Below are 20202 nucleotides of genomic sequence, written 5' to 3'. Positions count from 1 at the left end.
GGAAGGGAATTCTTATTGCGAAGCCCGGGGTCAGCGAGTGCAGCGAGCTGGGAATGGAGCAACATAATATTGTGATATTAAACTTTGTTAACTATACATAACGATGTGATATAAAGACATAAGATGATATATTTTCAAGTTTAAATTTAAAAAAAATCTTTACAAGTAATCGTTGCTACATATCTAAGTTTGATAAAAATCGTCTGATTGGCAAAAAATAAATGAAGAGTGTTGCCATTTTGTTGTACACAAAAACAAAAATATCGCTTGCGCAAGCTATCTGTTTGTGTTTATTGAATGGGCATTAGAGCACGCATAGAAAGGGAAGAGCTCCCATAATTCAGACGACTAAATACCGAGAAGGCTACGTATATCTAAGAACAACTTAAAAAGTTATTACCGCTCTGGCGCAAACTAAAAATGGCTCTTTAGAGATAAGTTCGAAACATGGAAACGTTTATGCTTTATTGAACTCGAAAAGGCCAACTTCTTCTTTTTTTCATCCGCCATCTTTTTTAAGAATCGCCATGAAGTCATGCAGCCGATTCAGCATGACAGGAAGTATCCTGCAGGGGATACAGAATGGAACAGAAAGAATTTTTGTTCTTTTTTGTATTCCATTCCCGAATGGATATTGGTCGATTGCAAGAGTGTGAAACTTTAAAAGAGGAAGACATTGAGGAGTAAAGTTTACGAACTGTAAACCATCCATTTAGAAAAGATGAAGGAAACTGGTTACAGTTTATTGTAAATTTTTTTATTTCTTTTTGACATACGTGAAGTAAATTGGTTTCATAGAAACAGTTTACTTTGTTGAAAAAGAAAGTAATATTTAAGGCTCTTTCCTCTCAATAAGAACAAGAAAAATCGGCATGAAAATTTTCTTGAAGACCTATGTTAAACTAAACGTTAAATTTCGCTGAGTTCAAACTTCATCCGCAAATTTGATTTTAAATTGATTTTCTTTTTTTAATTTTTGTTTACCTTAAAAAAACTTGTATTACATATTTAGCAAAATAGATTGCTTAGCAAAAAGCATGAAAAATTAATTTTCAATAGTGCCTTAAAATTTTAAAATTATTTTGTAATATTAGAAATTACATATGTTAATTATCACAATTATATAGTCCCTGGCCAAATTATTAGACGCTCTATAAGATTCTATATAAAATCTTAATTATCAGATGATACTGTACAGCTTTATTGTTTTTACGTGACAGAAACCGGTTTGCGTTCGTGTATCAATTGGTTAAATTAGACGATATATCATATAAATTCGACGATAGGATACATTAGAGGATATATTTGATAAATGTCGAATAATTATTATGTCAGGTATTATATTAGTATATTATAATAATTAGACTAAATTATTAGACGCACTGTAGTTTTTTAATAATGACATGATTTGCACGAGTTTATATGCAATATTTTTATATTTAAATATACATGTAACGGACTTTTATTCAGGAGATTTTTCATATACTTCATATTTGTATTTATTTTTAACGCATTGCATTACAATGTTACCCAATTGATACACGAATACAAATAAGTGTAAACCGGTTTCAGCCGTGTAAAAACAATAAAGCTGTATAGTATAGCCAGATCATTAAGATTTTACTTAGAACCTTATATTGCGTCTAATAATTTGACTAGGGACTGTACATAAAATATATTTTAAAATTAACTATTATATAAACTTAATTTACCGTTTACTTATTTATCGTGGCAATTCAATTTATTTACCATAAAATGTTATGTAATAAGGTAATATCAAGATTTAACCTCCAGAGGCACAGCGTTCAATAAATTGGACATTTTAGCATATTTTGTATGCCTTTACAATGCAATTGAATGTTTTTAAATGTATTTGTAATGCTATTCGTATGCCTTTGCAATTCAATTTTCAATGTAAAAATATTATTGAATTTACCAGCGTTGGTCAGAGTTCTTAATTACATTAAGAAAAGCTAGAAATCGGATTCAGGTAATTTTTTGGACAGTTTTATATGTCATGTAAATAACTTATTCTTGAAGTTAAGTGCATTTTGCTTTATGCAAGATATGAACAAACAGACTTTAAAATATTTTAAAATATGAAAAATATGCTAAAGATTGAATTTTATCATTTTTTTGCAATAATTAAAATTATAATTAAGTTTAAGTAAGAATTTTTTTAAATTATTTTTACCATATTTATAAATTTACTTTTTCTTAAGCTACATATTTGAGGTAAAAATCGCATTTTCTGCCAAAATTTAAAACTTGGCTCACAGGAAAATATAGTTTAGTTTACCCCATTTAGTTTTGAGAATTAAATATTGTCATGATTTTCTTATTCTAATTTACCGAAAGTATGACAAAAACGGTAAAAAGAGTTGAACATAAATAGCATAAGAGTTAAAAATTGTTGAAGGTAAATAAAGTAAATAATTTAGAGATAAAAAAATAACTTTGTTAATGACAACCAAACGTTTCCTGTACTTTTTTTAAAAAAAAAAAGGAAGACTATATCATTTTGATTTTTCTATTTGATAAAAATGTACTGACAATAATAGACACATGCTTTAATTATTACTTTGATCACGCGTCTTTGAACCAAGCTGTACTTGTTCAGCACAAAGATATCCACTTAAATCTTTAAAACTGAAAAATATTTTTATTAATTCTTTGTACTTTTTTGAATAATTTTATTAAAAAAGTAATTTTAGTACTCGAAGTAATTAATTTTTATCTTGACAAAGAAGGTACTCGAAAAGTCGCCCGGACTGAATTTTATTTATTTACATTTAGTCTTTTAGGTTAGAAAATAATATGTATAAAAGCTTTTGTCTACATCGTTTAGTTGTGGAATTATAAATTTTTGAAAGTATAAGATTGGACAATTTAAAAAAAAAAAATGCAGAAAAATCACCAAATCAAAAATTACGAATAACAGAATAACAGTTGTAAGGATCCCGTTAAAGACATACTTTAAAGCACAATAATACAATGTTGTTGTTTTTTTAAATATAAATTTTAAAACGCTTTCTCGTTACTGTTCATAATTCAGCTATTAAAATCTCTGTTGAAAATACCTGCAAACTGCAATGCATTATAACACAGAATATGAAATGTTTTTTCGATTTATTAAATTTAGTTTTTAGTTTATTAGAATGCATGGTTTAAAGTTTCTGATTAAGGTGAAAAAATCTTTTAAGTTACCCCTTTACATCTAAGTACTACGTTTGCGGGACAAAAAAGAATTGGGCCACTTAAAAGTAAAAAAAAAAGTTTTAATTATTTAAAACTCGATAATAATCGAAATCGACAAAATAAGTTTCATATATTATTTTAAAATCAAATGAACTATCTTTAAATAGTTGATGAATTGGTGAGTACTTTCCTAGTAAATAACACTAAGTTTTCTTAAAAGAATTTATCACAATTTGTTTTTTTTTTGTAGAAATTAAAAAAAGAACAAATTTGTTCTTTTGTATTTATAGTATTATTTACATTCGGATGATGAAAGATCTTGGCAAGTTTTTTTTGAGGAAATAAGTAATGAGATAAGAATAAAAGTTGAATGTTATCACAAAATTACAAATAAAGGATAAACAGGAAATTATAAATCAAAGAAATAACAAATTATTAGGTTTGATGCCCCTTTTTTTTATTTATTTGCTCGAATGAGAATATAAATGGGCTATAAAGTTTACAGTGAGAAAGACAATGGGACCCATACTAAAACTTGTTTTTTTGGCTTGTTGCCAATATCAGCTGTATAATAAAACTGGTAAACATAATAAATTTTGCAAGCTCTTTATTTCGTGCTTTTATTTGTAAAAATGTTTCTTTTAGATGTATCACTTCACTTCCTTTTGCAATATGCGATGGGAGCAACAAGCTTCTAAAGAAAAGAGTAAATTGAATCAAATAATGAGAAAATTCTTGAGCAGTGAAACAAGTTTCGCATCGAAGGCTAATTTATCAATCGCTAATCCACTAATTGATGAATTAGCCTTCCATAGTCTCAACAATTGTCAATTGTTGGAACTTAGAACATACAAAATGAAAATCAGTAAAAATTAATATAACTTTAAAAATATTTTTGAGAGGGTTGAATGGATGGTGTTTTGTGCACGAATGGTGTAAAATTTGGCAATTTTTTTTATTATGATACCTTAATGCAGGCATAATGACCATTTATTCGGTGGAATTTACTTTTCAGTTTTGTATTTTTAACTAAATGTGTGGCAATAATAATAAAAGCTATAATTATGAAAACTGGAATTTTCGGTGAACCGTAACCACATAAACAGAAAAATTATTATGAACCAGAAATGTGTTTTTTTTCTAGCAGAAATGTCATTTCCGTACAATATGACAAAACCAGAATTTTTTTCTACGTGTAATTTTAAGTGCAATGATGAATAAAAAATCGTACTGCTGTCTATCTATTAGATAGAAAACTAATTCTTATCTGAGTTGAATTCTATTGTTCTGTCTTACAATAACTAGATCATAAATCATTTGTATGTAAGCTTTTTTTTTACAGCACAATCCATTGGGAACACCAGCACAAGATTCGAATAACGGTCTTACAAACTTACCAGAGATAAAAAAAAAGAATAAAAAAAAACTTAACGTATATTATAATTCCTACAATTATTATATTTGAATTTAAATTGAAATATTTAATTGAAAAAAAGAAACTTCAGAAATGCCCTATGCTTGCAAAATGTTATAATTAAGCCATATTGTTAATTTTTCTACTCGTAGAAAAAAGCTTTGGTAAAATCCAATGAAGGAATATATGATCTCCAAAAAATTATTCAATCGTTACACATATTTAACAGGGCTAAACGTGGTAATAACATGTGAATCAAAACAATTTTGGAAAAGAATGTTTATAAAGGTCTTAATAAATAAGCTTTATTTATTTGGAGGAAGTGCATTACAAATTTTTCTGAGTTTTAATTATTGCAACATGAATAATTCCAGTAAAATTACCATGTAAGCGTATTACCATAAAACGTACCTTAGATGGATGGGTGAATAAAAAAATTGTTATTTAGTATTGATTCTATAACTTTTCTTAAAAGTTTAGCTTATCATAGTTACACTCTTGTGTGCTTAAATGAATGGTGCTTTGAAACCTATTAAATCTTTCTGTTATTATAAGACAATATTTTTATATTTCTCTGATTGCGTAGGTATATATAGTTCCTACATAAATTCTTCACGTATTTATGTATATTTGAAGTTTGAAGTCAAGCTTATTTGAATCATCAAAATTTAGTAAAGGGGGAAAAACACCGAGAGAATGAATATCCACAATAAACTGAAAATCCAGGTTAATCAAAACTGAGTCATTTTTGAAGAAGTAATTCATTTTTTTAAAAAACAGTGTAGGTCACATTATTCATTAACATATGTGTTTTCTTTATTTAAATTTGCTTCTTATAGTTATATACAAGAATTTTATAACAGGAACCTAGCAATTTAACGAGTACCTAGTATAAGTACATAGTCTTTTTTAGAAGGAAAAAAACACAATGTTTTCAACTGCTATCTTGTATCTTTTTGCTCATGTACCCTCTGTCCACAGGGGTAGCATTTCCGAGAAGTTAACTTCCACAGAAAACATCTCTTGGCCAACGTTAACCAGGTTGCAGGGGTAACTTTAAAAAAATGTTCCTGGATTTTTATTGAAAGAGAAAGTATTGAAAATAATTTAAACACTTTATATCAAGCCCAGAACAAAGTGCAGAAATAATATTATATAACTCGAAGTCATAGAGAAACACACAAAATGTTTACCCCAGTTAACGGAAGGTATTTACCGCCAACAGAAAAGTGATAAAATTAACAATTGTTTCGTTTCTGCTGATGAATTTATTATTTAGAATGTGTCTGCCACGGGAAATTTTCCAAATTTGTTGATGTGACCCTCGGGTGCAAAACTTCGAAGACACCTAATTTAACCAAAATTCATGGTAAGACAATTTTGACCATTTCTCTTTGAATGAATTGATGAATTGACGTACTACAAAGGGTACGACTTTGATGTTTGAGCTCATATTATAGGGCAAAATGAGCGGTCGCTACCGGTCTCAGAGCGAGTAAATGTGACAAATGGCGATTTAAAAATAGTGTTCCAGTTTTCACCCGATCACCACTTTTTTTAAACAAAATTATCGTTTTATCATAATTTATAGTAAAGATGGAATTATAGGTACGAAAAATAACGCAAGCAAGATATAGTTTATCCGAAATAAGAACATACAGTGTCTGGCCTAATTATTAGACGCAGTATAAGATTCTACGTAAAATGCTAATTATTAGTATATACTATACAGCATTATTGTTTTTACGCGGCTGAAATTAAATTACACTTGTTTAAGTTAGTGTATCAATTGTTTAACATTGTAATGCAAGACGTTAAAAATACATACAAATAGGAAGTATATGAAAAATCTCCTGAATAAAAACCCATGACATGTATGTTTAAATATATAAGTATTGCATATTAACTCGTGCAAAACATTATTAAAACACTACTCTGTGTCTAATTATTTGGTCTAATTATTATAATATACTACTATAATGCATGATATAATAAATATTCTATATTTATGCAATGTATCGCCTAATTTATTCAATCGTCGAATTTATATTATATATCGTCTCATTTAACCCATTGATACTCGAATGTAAACAAGTGCAAACCGGTTTCAGTCTGGTAAAAGCATTAAAGGTGTATACCAGCGGTTCTTAACCTATGGGTCGCGACCCAAAATTGGGTCGCGAAGCATATTTCTTGGGTCGCGCTGAGTCGAACCAAAAAAAGTTAGTAATACACCAAATAATAAGTAATGCCAACACCTCCTAGAAGAAGTCATTGTGGCTTACTCAACCTAATTTTGACTTTTTTTTGGGTCGCGACGTGAACATATTTCTCAAATTTGGGTCGCGGCTTAAAAAGGTTAAGAACCACTGGTGTATACTATCACCTGATAATTGAGACTTTACATAGAATCTTAGAGTGCGTCTAATAGTTTGGCCGGGGATTGTGCATCGTGATCTTAGCATAGATTTTTTAGATTATTATAGTGCAAAGCTAAATTGCAATTTTTTTCAAAAAAGATCCTAAATTGTGACACTGCAGGATTTAATGAAATTTTTACTTTTGAAATCTTGAGAGAAGGCATAAACCTCAGATCAATGGCTGCTTATTTTGGTATCGACCAATCTTTATGTAAAATACAAAATATTTAATTTTTTTTTCCACTCCAATTTGCATTCCAATTATTAGAAAGAGCCACCTTAAAGATAAAATTTCGAGATGGTAAAGAAAAGGGCCGATTATTGCCTCAGGCGTTCAGATAAATTTAGATGATGATGATGGAATTGGGTCATTCTCACAAAAAGGTGATTTTTTAAGTCCCTGAGTAATAAATATTAGGAAATACAGCAGATTTCTTAATATTTTTCTTTATCATTTTTCGTGAAGTTCTTAACTAACAAATCATATGCATTTCTGCTAAATGTATTTAATATTTCATTCTTATTTTTTTAATAAACATGACTTCAAAATCCCCTCCGTGGACGTCCCCACGTCTGTGGCACAAAATAATTTTTAGTGCCTGTTAAACAATTTAAATGTTATTTTAATGATTTTTGTAGTTTTACCTAGTTAAATGTTTATAGTAACTTTTTATTTAATATTTAAAAAAAATTTATTTTTATAAAATAAATGACTAGTAAACTTTGTCCATCAAAAATGATGTCTCCCTCCATGGACAATTAATATAGTTCTGTAAATACGCAATAAAGGGCAGCACATGCGAAATCCCTATAAGACAGCTGCTGGGAGGGGTAACCATTCCATTTTCTAATGTTAAATATCAGTTGTTTTTGTGCTCTTTGGTGTCAGTTTTGGATTGTTGTGTTCAACTGGGGTTAGGCAAAGTTCTCACCTTATACTCCGTGGACATCATAAAGAAGGTAAGAGAAAATTATTTTATTTTTGATAGATGAATTTTGGATTGCAAAAGTAGTATATTTAACAAAAAGAACTGCCCCATTTTTGTAACTTTAAAATTAAAAATCAGAAAAATTCAAGAACTAGTTTTTGTCTCCTCCGTGGACGTCCCCTCTGTGGACATAACAAGTCCACGGAGGAGAAGACACAGTCAATGTAAGAGACAATGTGTTAGATAACCATAATACAATTTTAATAATTAAAAAACTATTTTCTTTTAATTGATATTTTTTAAAATGGAACAAATGTGTTAATTTGTTTCTATTTTTAAAGAAAATCAATTAAGTTTAACTTTTTCTTATCGGAGAAGTAAATATTGGCAATTTTTCTAAATAATTTCTGTGATGTTTAAAATTTTTTTTCTCTTCAAATTTTTGGAAAAAAATTGCAAAACCAAAATTTAAGAAAAGAAAGCAATCAAATGTTTAAATGCAAAAGAGAGGGGAACAGAAAAAACTTAGTTTGAAACAAGCTGGACAGAAATTAAACGAAAACCCTATATTGTTTGAAGAAAGTAAAATAAAAAATAAAAAAAAAAGAGCAAGAAACTTTAAAATTTGTATCAGAAAAAGATTTAACAGAAAAACCGTGATTAAATGTACTTAAATTTCCAGAAATTGATAGAGCAAGCCGTTTGTGCCCAGGGAAAAAAGAAACAATAACAAGAAGAAAAGAGAAAAAGCAAAAACGTTGTTTGGATGACAGTATGTTTAACTTGCATAAAATGGTCACAAAAGAGTACCCTCAACACTCAACTTTCATGTGGAGTCTGAATTTTTATTTCAATTGTCTTTACATTTTAATTTATTAATATTCAGTAAGAGTTACTTAAGAAATTGTACACCTAGGTTAAAAATGGTTGTTTCCTTTCATAGCAGCATGATTAATCGGAAGTAGCTCTATCTCTAATAATGAAATATTTTAATATTTACTTATTAATGTTAAACTCATATCATATCAGTTGTGCCCAATAATTAATGAATTAGTCTTCATTGACATTTTATATTTTATAACATAAAATGTCTCCTCCGTTGACTATTACATCTCCTCCGTGGACAAGGCAGAATTTGAAATATTTTAAATCTTGTAAAAAATAAAATAGAAAACTTGACCATTATTATAAGGACATATAACAAAAATAAATAGAGACATTTATGTAATTTTTATCACTTTTTTAATTACTTTAATTTAAGAAATTTTAGTCCATTTATACCTTTTTAGTGAGAATGACCCAATTATAGATATTTTATACTATTCTGAAAACTTCTTTATTTTTTAAAATTTTTCTTCATTTTTTAAATAGATCATGTAAATGTTTAAAATATTTTTAAAAATATTTTTTTGAAAAATGCCTTAATTATTAATAAGTATAATTTTTTCTATTTTTGAAAAGGTGATCACTGTATGCAACAACTGGCTACTGGCCGTTTTCAATATTTGCTAATTTTGTTCTATAAGTCATGTCCTTTACATTTTAAGTTTAATACTTACATAAGGTACTACTTTAAAATATTTGAGTAAATAATTGATACTTACGCATTAAGTATTAAGGCAACTAATCTCAATGTTTTATAATTCTTTTATTCGACAAGTATTTGGATTAGTGAATAAATGTTTTAAGCGGATTGCCCATTCTGATGAAGAATGATTATGGGAGGAAGTTAGGGGTACCCAAAATTCTAGCACTACCACTTTTTGAACTATTGCTCGACCCTTGACTCTTGGAGATAACCCTAAAAAGTAATCTAAATATTTTCTTGCAATTACTTTTTTACGGGCTTTTGCTATTTTTTACATTCTGCGTGCCATAATGTTTCAAATTATTCTAAAGAGCATCTTTTGTTCTACCGGAATTTGTGTATTACATTTTTGTTCGAGTTAATTTATTTAATTTTCATATCGTTAAAATGGAATGCCAAGATGAGAAAAATGAGACATTTTTATTACAAATACAACTCGTAACAGTTGTGCAATGTGTCTGCATCTACAAAAATACAATTCCAATTCACTAGTATATAAGACATATTAACTCGATTCCATGTTGGGGTACATTTTCATAGATGAAGGTTGACATTGTCGATAACAACCCTCTCCACAATGGTGACCCGGACGTGATGGGAAAACGCTTACCTTGACTGAAACTCCCACTTCGATGTGAGCACGCCAACAAAGATGGATGGTCCACATTAAATAGTTGAATTACTACTTGTGACATTATCCACCTCCTTGCGCTGTTGCTACTCAGTCTCGATCACACACAACGTCGGCCTGCATACACTCGACTGCTAATGGCAACATGGGAGCGTCCACGACAGTGAACCTAATACAGCTCTCACGAACAGCACTCAAAAGTACGGTGATCTTAATACAGCTCTCTCGGCTTCTTACAAAACAGCAATGAATTAACTAGCGGTATCCGTTCATCGAATTCTATCACAGATAAAACTGGGGGGGGGGGGAGTACTGTAGTGTGTCTACCACTACAGAAATACAATTCCAATTCACTAATATATAAGACATGTTAACTCGATTCTTTTGATAGATGATGGTTGACATTGTCGATAACTGCTATCCCCACTGTAGTATGGCTAGAACGAACTGCTCTTGACTTTCTGAGGTTAAAAATGTAAATGTTGACCTCAAAGTCTTTCTTCGTTTGATTAAGTTCGGTAAAAAGCGAGTAAACGACTCGACAAAAGAACTGGCCAGAGAGTTTAAAAAAACGTCTAAATAAATGTCGGGAACTTAGAAGCCAACCCAATATGCTACTTACATTAAATAAATTCTACTTCTTTTAAAATTGAAATGATTTAACAATTTTAAAAACCATTTTTAAAGGATGCAGTCCCCATAGAAATTAATGCTTTAAGTCATAGCTAAACATAATCACAAAGTAAGGAAACAAAATTAATGTTCATTCATTCTAAATTTAACGATTATTATTCATTATTTTAGCCTATGAGATTGCACCTTATTATACCCAGAATTACATCAACCACTTCAGAGATAATTGATTTTGACAAACTCACTATCACTTATTTTTCGTACGCTTCGCAAGGTGAAAAAAACCCGGTTATAATCCTCACCCATTGCCCCAATGACTCACCCACGATCAAGTTTTATTCTCTATTGAGTATTTAATAACAATAGCCCTAAATCGAGAAATCGAGTATGTATAGAATGTTTCAGAGGCGAGCGCTATATACTTTGTTACATTTTGATTTTATATGTTTCTATTTACACACTCCATAAAAAGAATGATTGGAGATTACAATGTTAACGTAACGTAAAACAATAGTGGCAATAATCTTTTAAGCTAAACAGATACATTACTGCATTACAAATTAGTTTCTACTAATGTGTACCAATAGCAAAATGGAGTATAAAAAGTTCAATATAAACTTGCCAAAGTGTTGAATGTTCGGATAGTTGTCAAACCACCACACTAGGAAGTGTGCTGACATTCAACCATAACTTAGTAGCAGCACCCTTTCAAGCTAAGCAGCATTACAAACCGGTTCCTGCCAATGTTATTCGGATGCAAGATGGGTTTTGACAAATTTTAGATGAACTAAAAGAAGTGCTGCATGCTCGCATTTTTGAAAAGCACCTCATCAGAAAGTGTACTAACATTCAACCATAACTTAGTAGTAGCACACTACGAAGCTAAACGGCATTGTATACCGGTTTTTACCACTGTTACTTGAATGGAAGTTGGGGTATAAAAATTCTATATGAACTAACCAAAGTGCTACATGCTCGTATGTTTGAAACCCAGTCCCTCAGAATGTGTGCTAAACATTCAACCATAACTTAGTAGTAGTACACTACCAAGCATTGTATATCGGTTTTTACCACTGTTACTTGAATGGAAGTTGGGGTATAAAAATTCTATATGAACTAACCAAAGTGCTACATGCTCGTATGTTTGAAACCCAGTCCCTCAGAATGTGTGCTAAACATTCAACCATAACTTAGTAGTAGTACACTACCAAGCATTGTATATCGGTTTTTACCACTGTTACTTGAATGGAAGTTGGGGTATAAAAATTCTATATGAACTAACCAAAGTGCTACATGCTCGTATGTTTGAAACCCAGTCCCTCAGAATGTGTGCTAAACATTCAACCATAACTTAGTAGTAGTACACTACCAAGCATTGTATATCGGTTTTTACCACTGTTACTTGAATGGAAGTTGGGGTATAAAAATTCTATATGAACTAACCAAAGTGCTACATGCTCGTATGTTTGAAACCCAGTCCCTCAGAATGTGTGCTAAACATTCAACCATAACTTAGTAGTAGTACACTACCAAGCATTGTATATCGGTTTTTACCACTGTTACTTGAATGGAAGTTGAGGTATAAAAATTCTATGCCGAACACCCGGAGGGTAGCAATCCACCCCCATCAGAAAGAATGAGCCAAAGGCAATGATTTCTCTAACGATCATCGACGATGATTTGTTAAAGAATAAAATAAAAAAAAGCGTTAACTTCAACTGCAACTTTTAGAAACTTCCCTCTGCCAAGAAAATGAATGGCTTCTGTCTTATTGTGTATTGGCCGCCTGATGATCACTGGGTGGAATAATGGCGGCACGACCCGACCACCAGAAGGGTGACCCGCTTGCCGGCTGTTGAAAGTTCGTTTCGCTTTCATTGATTTTTCTCTCCCAGTTTCAGCAGAAGTCATCGGTTTCTTCGCCAGAAAACTTTGTTTGTTGCCTCAGATTGTGTCTCGTAAGTATCTTGGAAGCAACCCAACTGACAATTTGCGAACAACCTCCATTAGAGTGGAGAGAATGACATACATTTTTTTTCGGATTTTGCGAACACTTATCATTTCGACACGAATTATGATGTCACTTACCATTAAGTCTGTTGTTAGGATTGAGAGCATTTTGGGTGATCTTAAATATTTTGGTTACCGTCGCATTTTATTGTTAACATTAAGCTTCTTGTTCATAAACAAAATCGTACATTCTTATGGGAGTTTGTGATTGTGACATCATTCTGTAGGCATCTATCACTGAAATTATTTTTTTTTTGCCTGATCGGTCTAAATATGTATATTCTCTGACATTCAAATGATGGCGGAAAATACGATGTGTAGTTTAATATAATCTCAGACGCAATGAAATATTTAAAAAAAAATTCATTAAACTTATGAGGTTTTTTTAAATTTTTTTTTAAAATTATTACTTAAAAAATTATAACGTTATGCATTTTTACATTTTGTAGGATATTTTTATAGTTTTTTTTCTTCATATTTCAGTCATGAAACAAAATCCAGACTCAAATAATACTGATGTCTGAGCCAGAGGCTGAACTACATCCTGGAGTGGAAAAAATACATCAATTGTCATAATTTTGTGGTTATGAATGAGCTATTCTTATTGGACGATACATATTCCCATTCCAAAACAAGCGTATTCTTATTGGTTGCTACCTGACTGGTTGGTTATTGATGGTTTGCCAGTGGACAGGTAAGTAAAGTGACATCAGCTTAGACATCTCATAAAACTTAAGGCTCTTCTATCTAATTTAGGGATTCTAATAAAACTGTCCTAAAAGTCACTCGAATAGAATATCTGATCCTTCTTATAATATTTTTCATAGTTTTAAACTCAGACCAACAAGCGTAAATCCAACAACATTTTTGCATTAAAAAATTGCTTTGCAAACGCATCCAAGCAGAAAATAATCTTCAAATATTATTTAAGTGATAGAATTGTTACGATTGTTGGCCACTACATTAGACACTGAATCTCAAGAGGATATGGTGTCATCTCTTGCAAAAAATACTCATTTGAATATCTGCAAATGACGTCATTAATGGTAAATCATGGCATATGTCGATTCAGTGTGCACAGTCTTACAGGTGTGCAATTTTGTCTAATTTAAGTCACATGGTTAGGCATAATCTCTTCACTTCTTAAGTTGCAAGCACCCAAATGTGATTTTTGTTTCGGATATTAGCAATAAAGAAATAAGCAGTTCTTGATGTTATCACTTTAAAAAAAAAACTTAATTTGTTTTAACTTTTGGGTTCATTTCATTCTTATTGTTTTTACCCTTCATTTCGAAGAATTCGTCGATTTATCTTCTGAACTTCCTCCATTGACACAAAAATAGAGTCTCTCTTAGGTAATTTTGAAACAATGCACAATTTGCAAACAACGCTCGTTAAAGCGGAGAGAATAAGTGCATATATTTTGGTTTTTGCTAACTTATTTCGAAAGGAGCTTGAAATATGAAGTCTCTTACTACTAAATCGTATATAAGTTAAAATTGTCCAATTTCTGATTCAACATTTTAGTTTTAAAATTTTTTTTTCGGTATTATATATTTTTTTTTTGTTAAACTAAAATGTTCAAATCATCTTCTTGAGATACCAGCAAGTGACGTATTGTGGGTACCTCAATCCTGATTGGCTGTTGAAACGTGGCATCTGTTTGCGTTAGCAACTGTTCTTTCCATTCTATTTCGAATGAACTAAACCGATCAAGTATCAATTCTCTTAAGTGACAGATTCTATACATTCTTTTACAAATATTTCAATTCTTTCACTATATATTTCTTACTTAACACAAAGGCAGGCAGGAAACCATGTGGAACATAAACAAACTAATGATGCGCCGAAGTTGCCAGGTACACAAAACAAAAATGTATCACGGTTACAATAAAAATATTTAAACAAATAATAAATCTAAGTTAAGAAAAGACGTAGGCGAGAAAGAATTATATTTCAGCAATTTTGATGAGCGATACAACACTGTATTTTATTTACTTCACATTAATTAACATTCTTACTTATGTGGAGAAACTTAGCTCAACTTAAAACTCCATTTTGCTTATAAACCTCTCAGCTTTTGCTGACGTTATAGGTCATGTGTGTGGGTATCTGTGATCTCCTTCTTCTTGAAGTGCAAGTGCCTAATTTTAGTATATAGATAGACAGTATTGTATATCCTTCGGGGCGTTATTCAGTGAACTGTTATTGCTAGAACTTCCTATTTCCTGATCACAGACTTAGTGCGAAAATAATTGCTGTTGATAATTATTCGGAAACAAAGGCTTAAATTACTTATCGTTCTGATTTTAAAAAAAGGGATTATTTTTAGTTACTTTTTATTGCCAACACTTTGTTTATTACCTCGCAATTATCTATATTATATAAAACGCTAATACGTATGTATCAATAAAACCGATGATATTTCTTTCCTCGGTTTGGCAACAGTTTTCATTTTTATTTGATAGGCTTCGGCGCACAAGAGCACGTAGTGAGCATCATATGGCTAATCTATATTATATAAAACGCTAATACGTTTTAATTGATAGGCTTCGGCGTGCAAGAGCACGTAGTGACCATATCATATGTCTAATCGGGTGAATTCTCACCAAATTATCAAAAAAATTCTCACAAAATTATCTTCATCGAAGCCGATGCTTTACATCCGGCGTTCAGTACTATTTCATATTGTTTTACAACACATGGTTTTAGCCCTCTGGTGGGAAGGACTTTAAAACAAAGCTTTCAAAAGTTACTTTTCTCAACAACTGAAATTTAGAATAGTGTGATTAAGAAAAATATGTGAACTGTTTGCAATTTCAAATTAATATTGAAATGCACAGGTTTAGAATTTTCTACAGTTAAAGTTTTCGAAACTTCAGTGTTCAAAAAAGTATACAAAAGCTAGACGTTAAGAACGTATCCCCGAAATGAACTGCGAAAGCAATTCCGGGGGTAGGCGAGCGCCAGCGAGCAGGGGGCGAAGCCTCCTAGTATTAAATATTTCCTTGTAATAATTTTAATCTTAATAAACTAAACCGACAATTTGCGTGCAAAGATAAATTTTAAAACAATACAAGAACCATATAAATACTTATTCGGAATAAACAGAACTCATTTTTCAGTTATTGATTTTATTTTATTTTTCCTGGAGACATTTTCCATTCAGCTGTACTCATCATGTTTTGTCCTATTATATAACTATTGCTAGAGGATATGTAGCTTTCTTCTTTTTAAAACTAAACAAATATAATGCTATGTAATGAAAACATGATTTTTGGTACGCAGGAAAATTTTTAAATTAAGCAGTTGATTCTACGATTGTCCACTGAATGAGTAAGCAATTGTGTCTCTTCATTCGTTAAGGGTGTCTTCAAGGCTCAAAAAATTACATATTTAAAAACTGATAATAATGTCCTAATTTTTGGCATCAACTTGCTACATAAACTTACTTCACCCTTGTTGCAGACTGCCATTTACCGAGTTTGATGATTTTTGTATGAGAGACAGTGAAATGAAAACCGAAAATCTGCCATAAAATATGATCCTCGCCAAAATGAGTGATACTTTTGTTACATATCGATACTGATAATTGTAGGGTGAGAGAATTTTACGAGGAAATGTTTCGATCAAAAATTTAAAAGCATCAATCATTATGTTATAAAAGTTTTCAGCGATGGAAGATTTATTTTTTACAATCAACGAGTTGAATACATTTTCGACATATTATAGTGTTTTCAGCCATTGTGAAATTTATTCCTACTCTCAATGATTTGAAGGCATAAGATAGATATTGTAGTGTTTTTAAACGATGCGAAATATTTTTTTTTACTATGTACAGTTTACACAGTTGAAACATATCAATCAATATATTATAAGGTTTATTAGCAATTTGAAAATATTGTTTTGGATCAACACTCTACGTATAATTTTTTTATGTAAACAGACAATTTAAGCATTTGGAAATGCTTAAATACTCTGTTTCTAAATATTTTCATACGACCGACGATTTAAAAACATCATTTGGTTTATTTTAGTATTTTAAAACGATGAGAACGAATTGTATATTTACGATTAACGATCTAAAGCCATCTATTGATGTATTACTGAGTTTTAACAATGGGATGTTCGTACACTAACAGGCCAAAAGTATCCAGATACCCGCTCACTGAAATGTATCTCGCAGGAGCAACGGACATCAGGGTTCTCTTCATGATTTGGCCTGGTTTCCTTTGTTCCTGTGATTGAAAATATTAACTCTGAGATGTATTGTACCGGTTAGTACTATACAAAAGTACAAAATTAGTGCATTCGTTGTACTAGTAGTTAGTACAAAATTAGTGCATTCGTTGTGTATTACTGTTCAAAAAATTTAGTCATTTAGGACCTTAGTTTACCGCATGGGATATTTTACCTGTATAACTGAAAGTAGAATTTACTCAATTACCATACTACTTAAAAATATGCATTTTAAGTTATAAAAAAACGAATTAACGTTTATTAAAACGACGTTTATTAAATAAATGAGAAAAAAGTCCTAAAGGGACTAGTTACGATAAAAAAAAAACGTTACAACCAAAATATATCATAGTGAGGGCAACAACGCTAGTGCTTTCCTTCCATACAGCTAACAGCACTATCTTTATCAAATAATGACAGGGCCCGACTTAGGCTAATTGGGGCCCAAAACTTATTTGGGGGCCCCCGCCTGCTTCACTACTTCAGTAATGAAGATTTAGACTTTATGTAGGTATTTAAATCCCCCCCTTATTATACATAAATAACAATGAAATTGCTATAAAGTCCCCCCTCCCCTTTCAATGCTCAGACGAAATATCGCTCTGTCCATTTTATTGATTTTCTGACAATTCTATGTCAATCATGCCGAATACCGTTTTCTGATTGTTAACTTCGTCATCTAGCTGCAAAAAATTCACGTCCTCTCTGACATTAGGACGGGATTCAGGTAAATTTCCCAAATACAATAGCTCAATTAAGCCTTTCAGAAACCTGTATTTTTGTAAATATATCGCATTTTGCTATATGTAAAAATGCAAGCTTTTGATTGCCCTATTGTGCCATCGCAATTGCGAAAATTTAGCTGAATTCCGCACTAGAAAGACATGGATTTACGAAATATAGATTTTTTTTGTGTTCATACGATAGATTAAAGAAAAAGCTAACATAAAACTGACGGATTTTACACTTTACTGATATCTTGTTTGAAAAAAGTTCACCAATAAAGGAAACCTAAAATAAACTTTCGTTTCGATTTGTGGCCCTCCTCTGATGTGGGGCCCGGGGCAACTGTCCCATATGCCCCAGCCTTTGTCAGGTTCACAATAGTTGGATCACCGTAATTAGTACGTATACCATTATTCAAACGTCGTTCATTCTCACCTGGAGCTGGCATAGATTGACCTCCAGACCCCAATCGAAGTACACCCACGAGGGGTTATTAACTGTTCACATACGGAAATTCATTTCAACCATCAGATGTCACTTAATATCCATACAGAATAAATGTTTCGTTATTCTTTAATGGATTATCATCCCTCACTGCTGGTGATATACAGGGTGTTCCAAAATTATCTTTACAACTTCAAAAATTCAAAACTTCGAACATAAACAAGATATTTTTATTCTGTCTTTTGCATGTATTACTGCAACTAATAAAGTTTTTTTTCACTAGGCTGAAAAGTTATAAGTGAGGATGTGGACACCACAACAGAAAGCTCAATGCGTCTCATGGTTCATAGAGACGAAATCAGATACACAGGTTCAACGGAACTTCAGGACAAATTTCCAAGGAGACCCACCATCCAGACCCTCCATCCGTGCATGGCACACAAGCTTCATTAGCACCGGATCAGTATTGCATAAAAGTGGAGCCGGACGACCCAGCACAAGTCCAGAAAATGTGGAGCGAATACGGCCATGAGACGCATTGAGCTTTCTGTTGTGGTGTCCACATCCTCATTTAAAACTTTTCAGCCTATTGAAAAAAAAACTTTATTAGTTGTAGTAATACATGCAAAAGACAGAATATAAATATCTTGTTTATGTTCGAAGTTATGAATTTTTGAAGTTGTAAAGATTATATAAATAAGAAGTTGTATTATATCAGTCACATCTCTATCGTGAACTGAGTAATCTTTTTTGTTGACGTCTACGACTGGAGCCGACTGACTTTTATACCTCTGATAATTCCTCACTAGCGGGTTGCCACCCCCAACCAGTAAAAGCATATAAAAAGATATTATCTAAATTCATAGCTATACATATAAAAAGAGACACTATGAGAAAATAATTGTTGATACTACATAATTACAACAATCTATTGGAAATTGATTTTAAATTTAAGTTAAAAAAATAATACCATCATTTGAGAAAAAAAAAGAAAAGTTTTACTATTCATTTTGATTATAAAAAATATTTAAATATGATAATGCTGCCACCTATTGGCAAAAAAATAAGTTAAAAGTACTACTGTGAAGATACTTCAACAATACAGTATGTGGACATTCTGGACACTGACTCCCTCTCAACTCTGATGCAATGTTTCGGTGGAAACCTATTTATTTTACAGCAAGATAAATGACTTGCTCAGCCATGGTTTTATTCATTTTATAACCGTCGTTGAAGAGCCGATTCAATTTTTTGGGTTTACGACGAATAATGTTCAACTCCGTAAACACTCTATCCTCTCAGCCATGTTTTGACCAAAGGGTGTTCAAAATTTAGACTTCAACTGTGATGGACGCCTGAATGTTATTTCCTATGGTCACCTATCATAAAGTGGTAGGAAGTCTCTCCAGACCTTGGCCAGGATCAACTTCAATGCTTCAAGACACTTCAAGTTTATGCCACTCTCGTTACTTTAGTACCTGGTTACGTACCTGGTTTAGTATCTGGTTACTACTCTGGATAGTTTTTTATTATTACGATGGATGATTTAAAGAAATGTATCGCAAGATTTTTTTAACAATGAGAATTTTTTTTTTATGATCAACGATATCAATGGATATTCTGCAGAGATTTAAAACACTGGGAAATATTTTTTCTTTACATTAAAAAATCACAAGTGCCACCACTGTTTTTGATGTTCAACAATACATTTTGCTTTGCTGCACAAAAACTATAAAACTTAGCATATAAAAATTACGAAAGTGTGCAGAAAAAAACACAAACAGTACGATGAAATAAAAACATCAACATTCGATGATTAGTTCGATATTTATTAAGTTTCAATCTTGTGGAAAATTACCCAGCGTGCTGTGCTACAGGCCACAGGAATACAACCCAGAGTGCTGTTACGAGCCATTCTCGTTTATTAACTTAACTCAAGCTTCTTTTTTGAAATTTGAGTTTTCTCAAAA

At 31.4% G+C, this 20202-nt stretch overlaps 2 protein-coding genes across 3 annotated transcripts in view; one reads left to right on the top strand and one right to left on the bottom strand.

Moving 5' to 3' along the window:
- l(2)10685 (5-methylcytosine rRNA methyltransferase l(2)10685) overlaps positions 1 to 20202 on the top strand; it is a 213437-nt gene that overhangs the window by 62486 nt on the left and 130749 nt on the right. For both annotated transcript variants that reach the window (XM_043051734.3, XM_071184172.2), the window contains exon 2: positions 13307 to 13517. The gene's annotated coding sequence lies outside the window, so the exon portion shown is untranslated. The remainder of the gene's footprint in view (positions 1 to 13306; positions 13518 to 20202) is intronic.
- Positions 1 to 20202, bottom strand: part of Mid1 (calcium-permeable channel component Mid1) — a 164754-nt gene that overhangs the window by 75974 nt on the left and 68578 nt on the right. The gene's annotated exons all lie outside the window — the stretch shown is intronic.

Source organism: Parasteatoda tepidariorum, chromosome 10 (assembly GCF_982258835.1).
Source record: "Parasteatoda tepidariorum strain Cologne lab strain chromosome 10, Ptep-v5.0, whole genome shotgun sequence".
NCBI lineage: Eukaryota > Metazoa > Arthropoda > Arachnida > Araneae > Theridiidae > Parasteatoda > Parasteatoda tepidariorum.
This window is presented reverse-complemented; position numbering and strand designations above follow the sequence as displayed.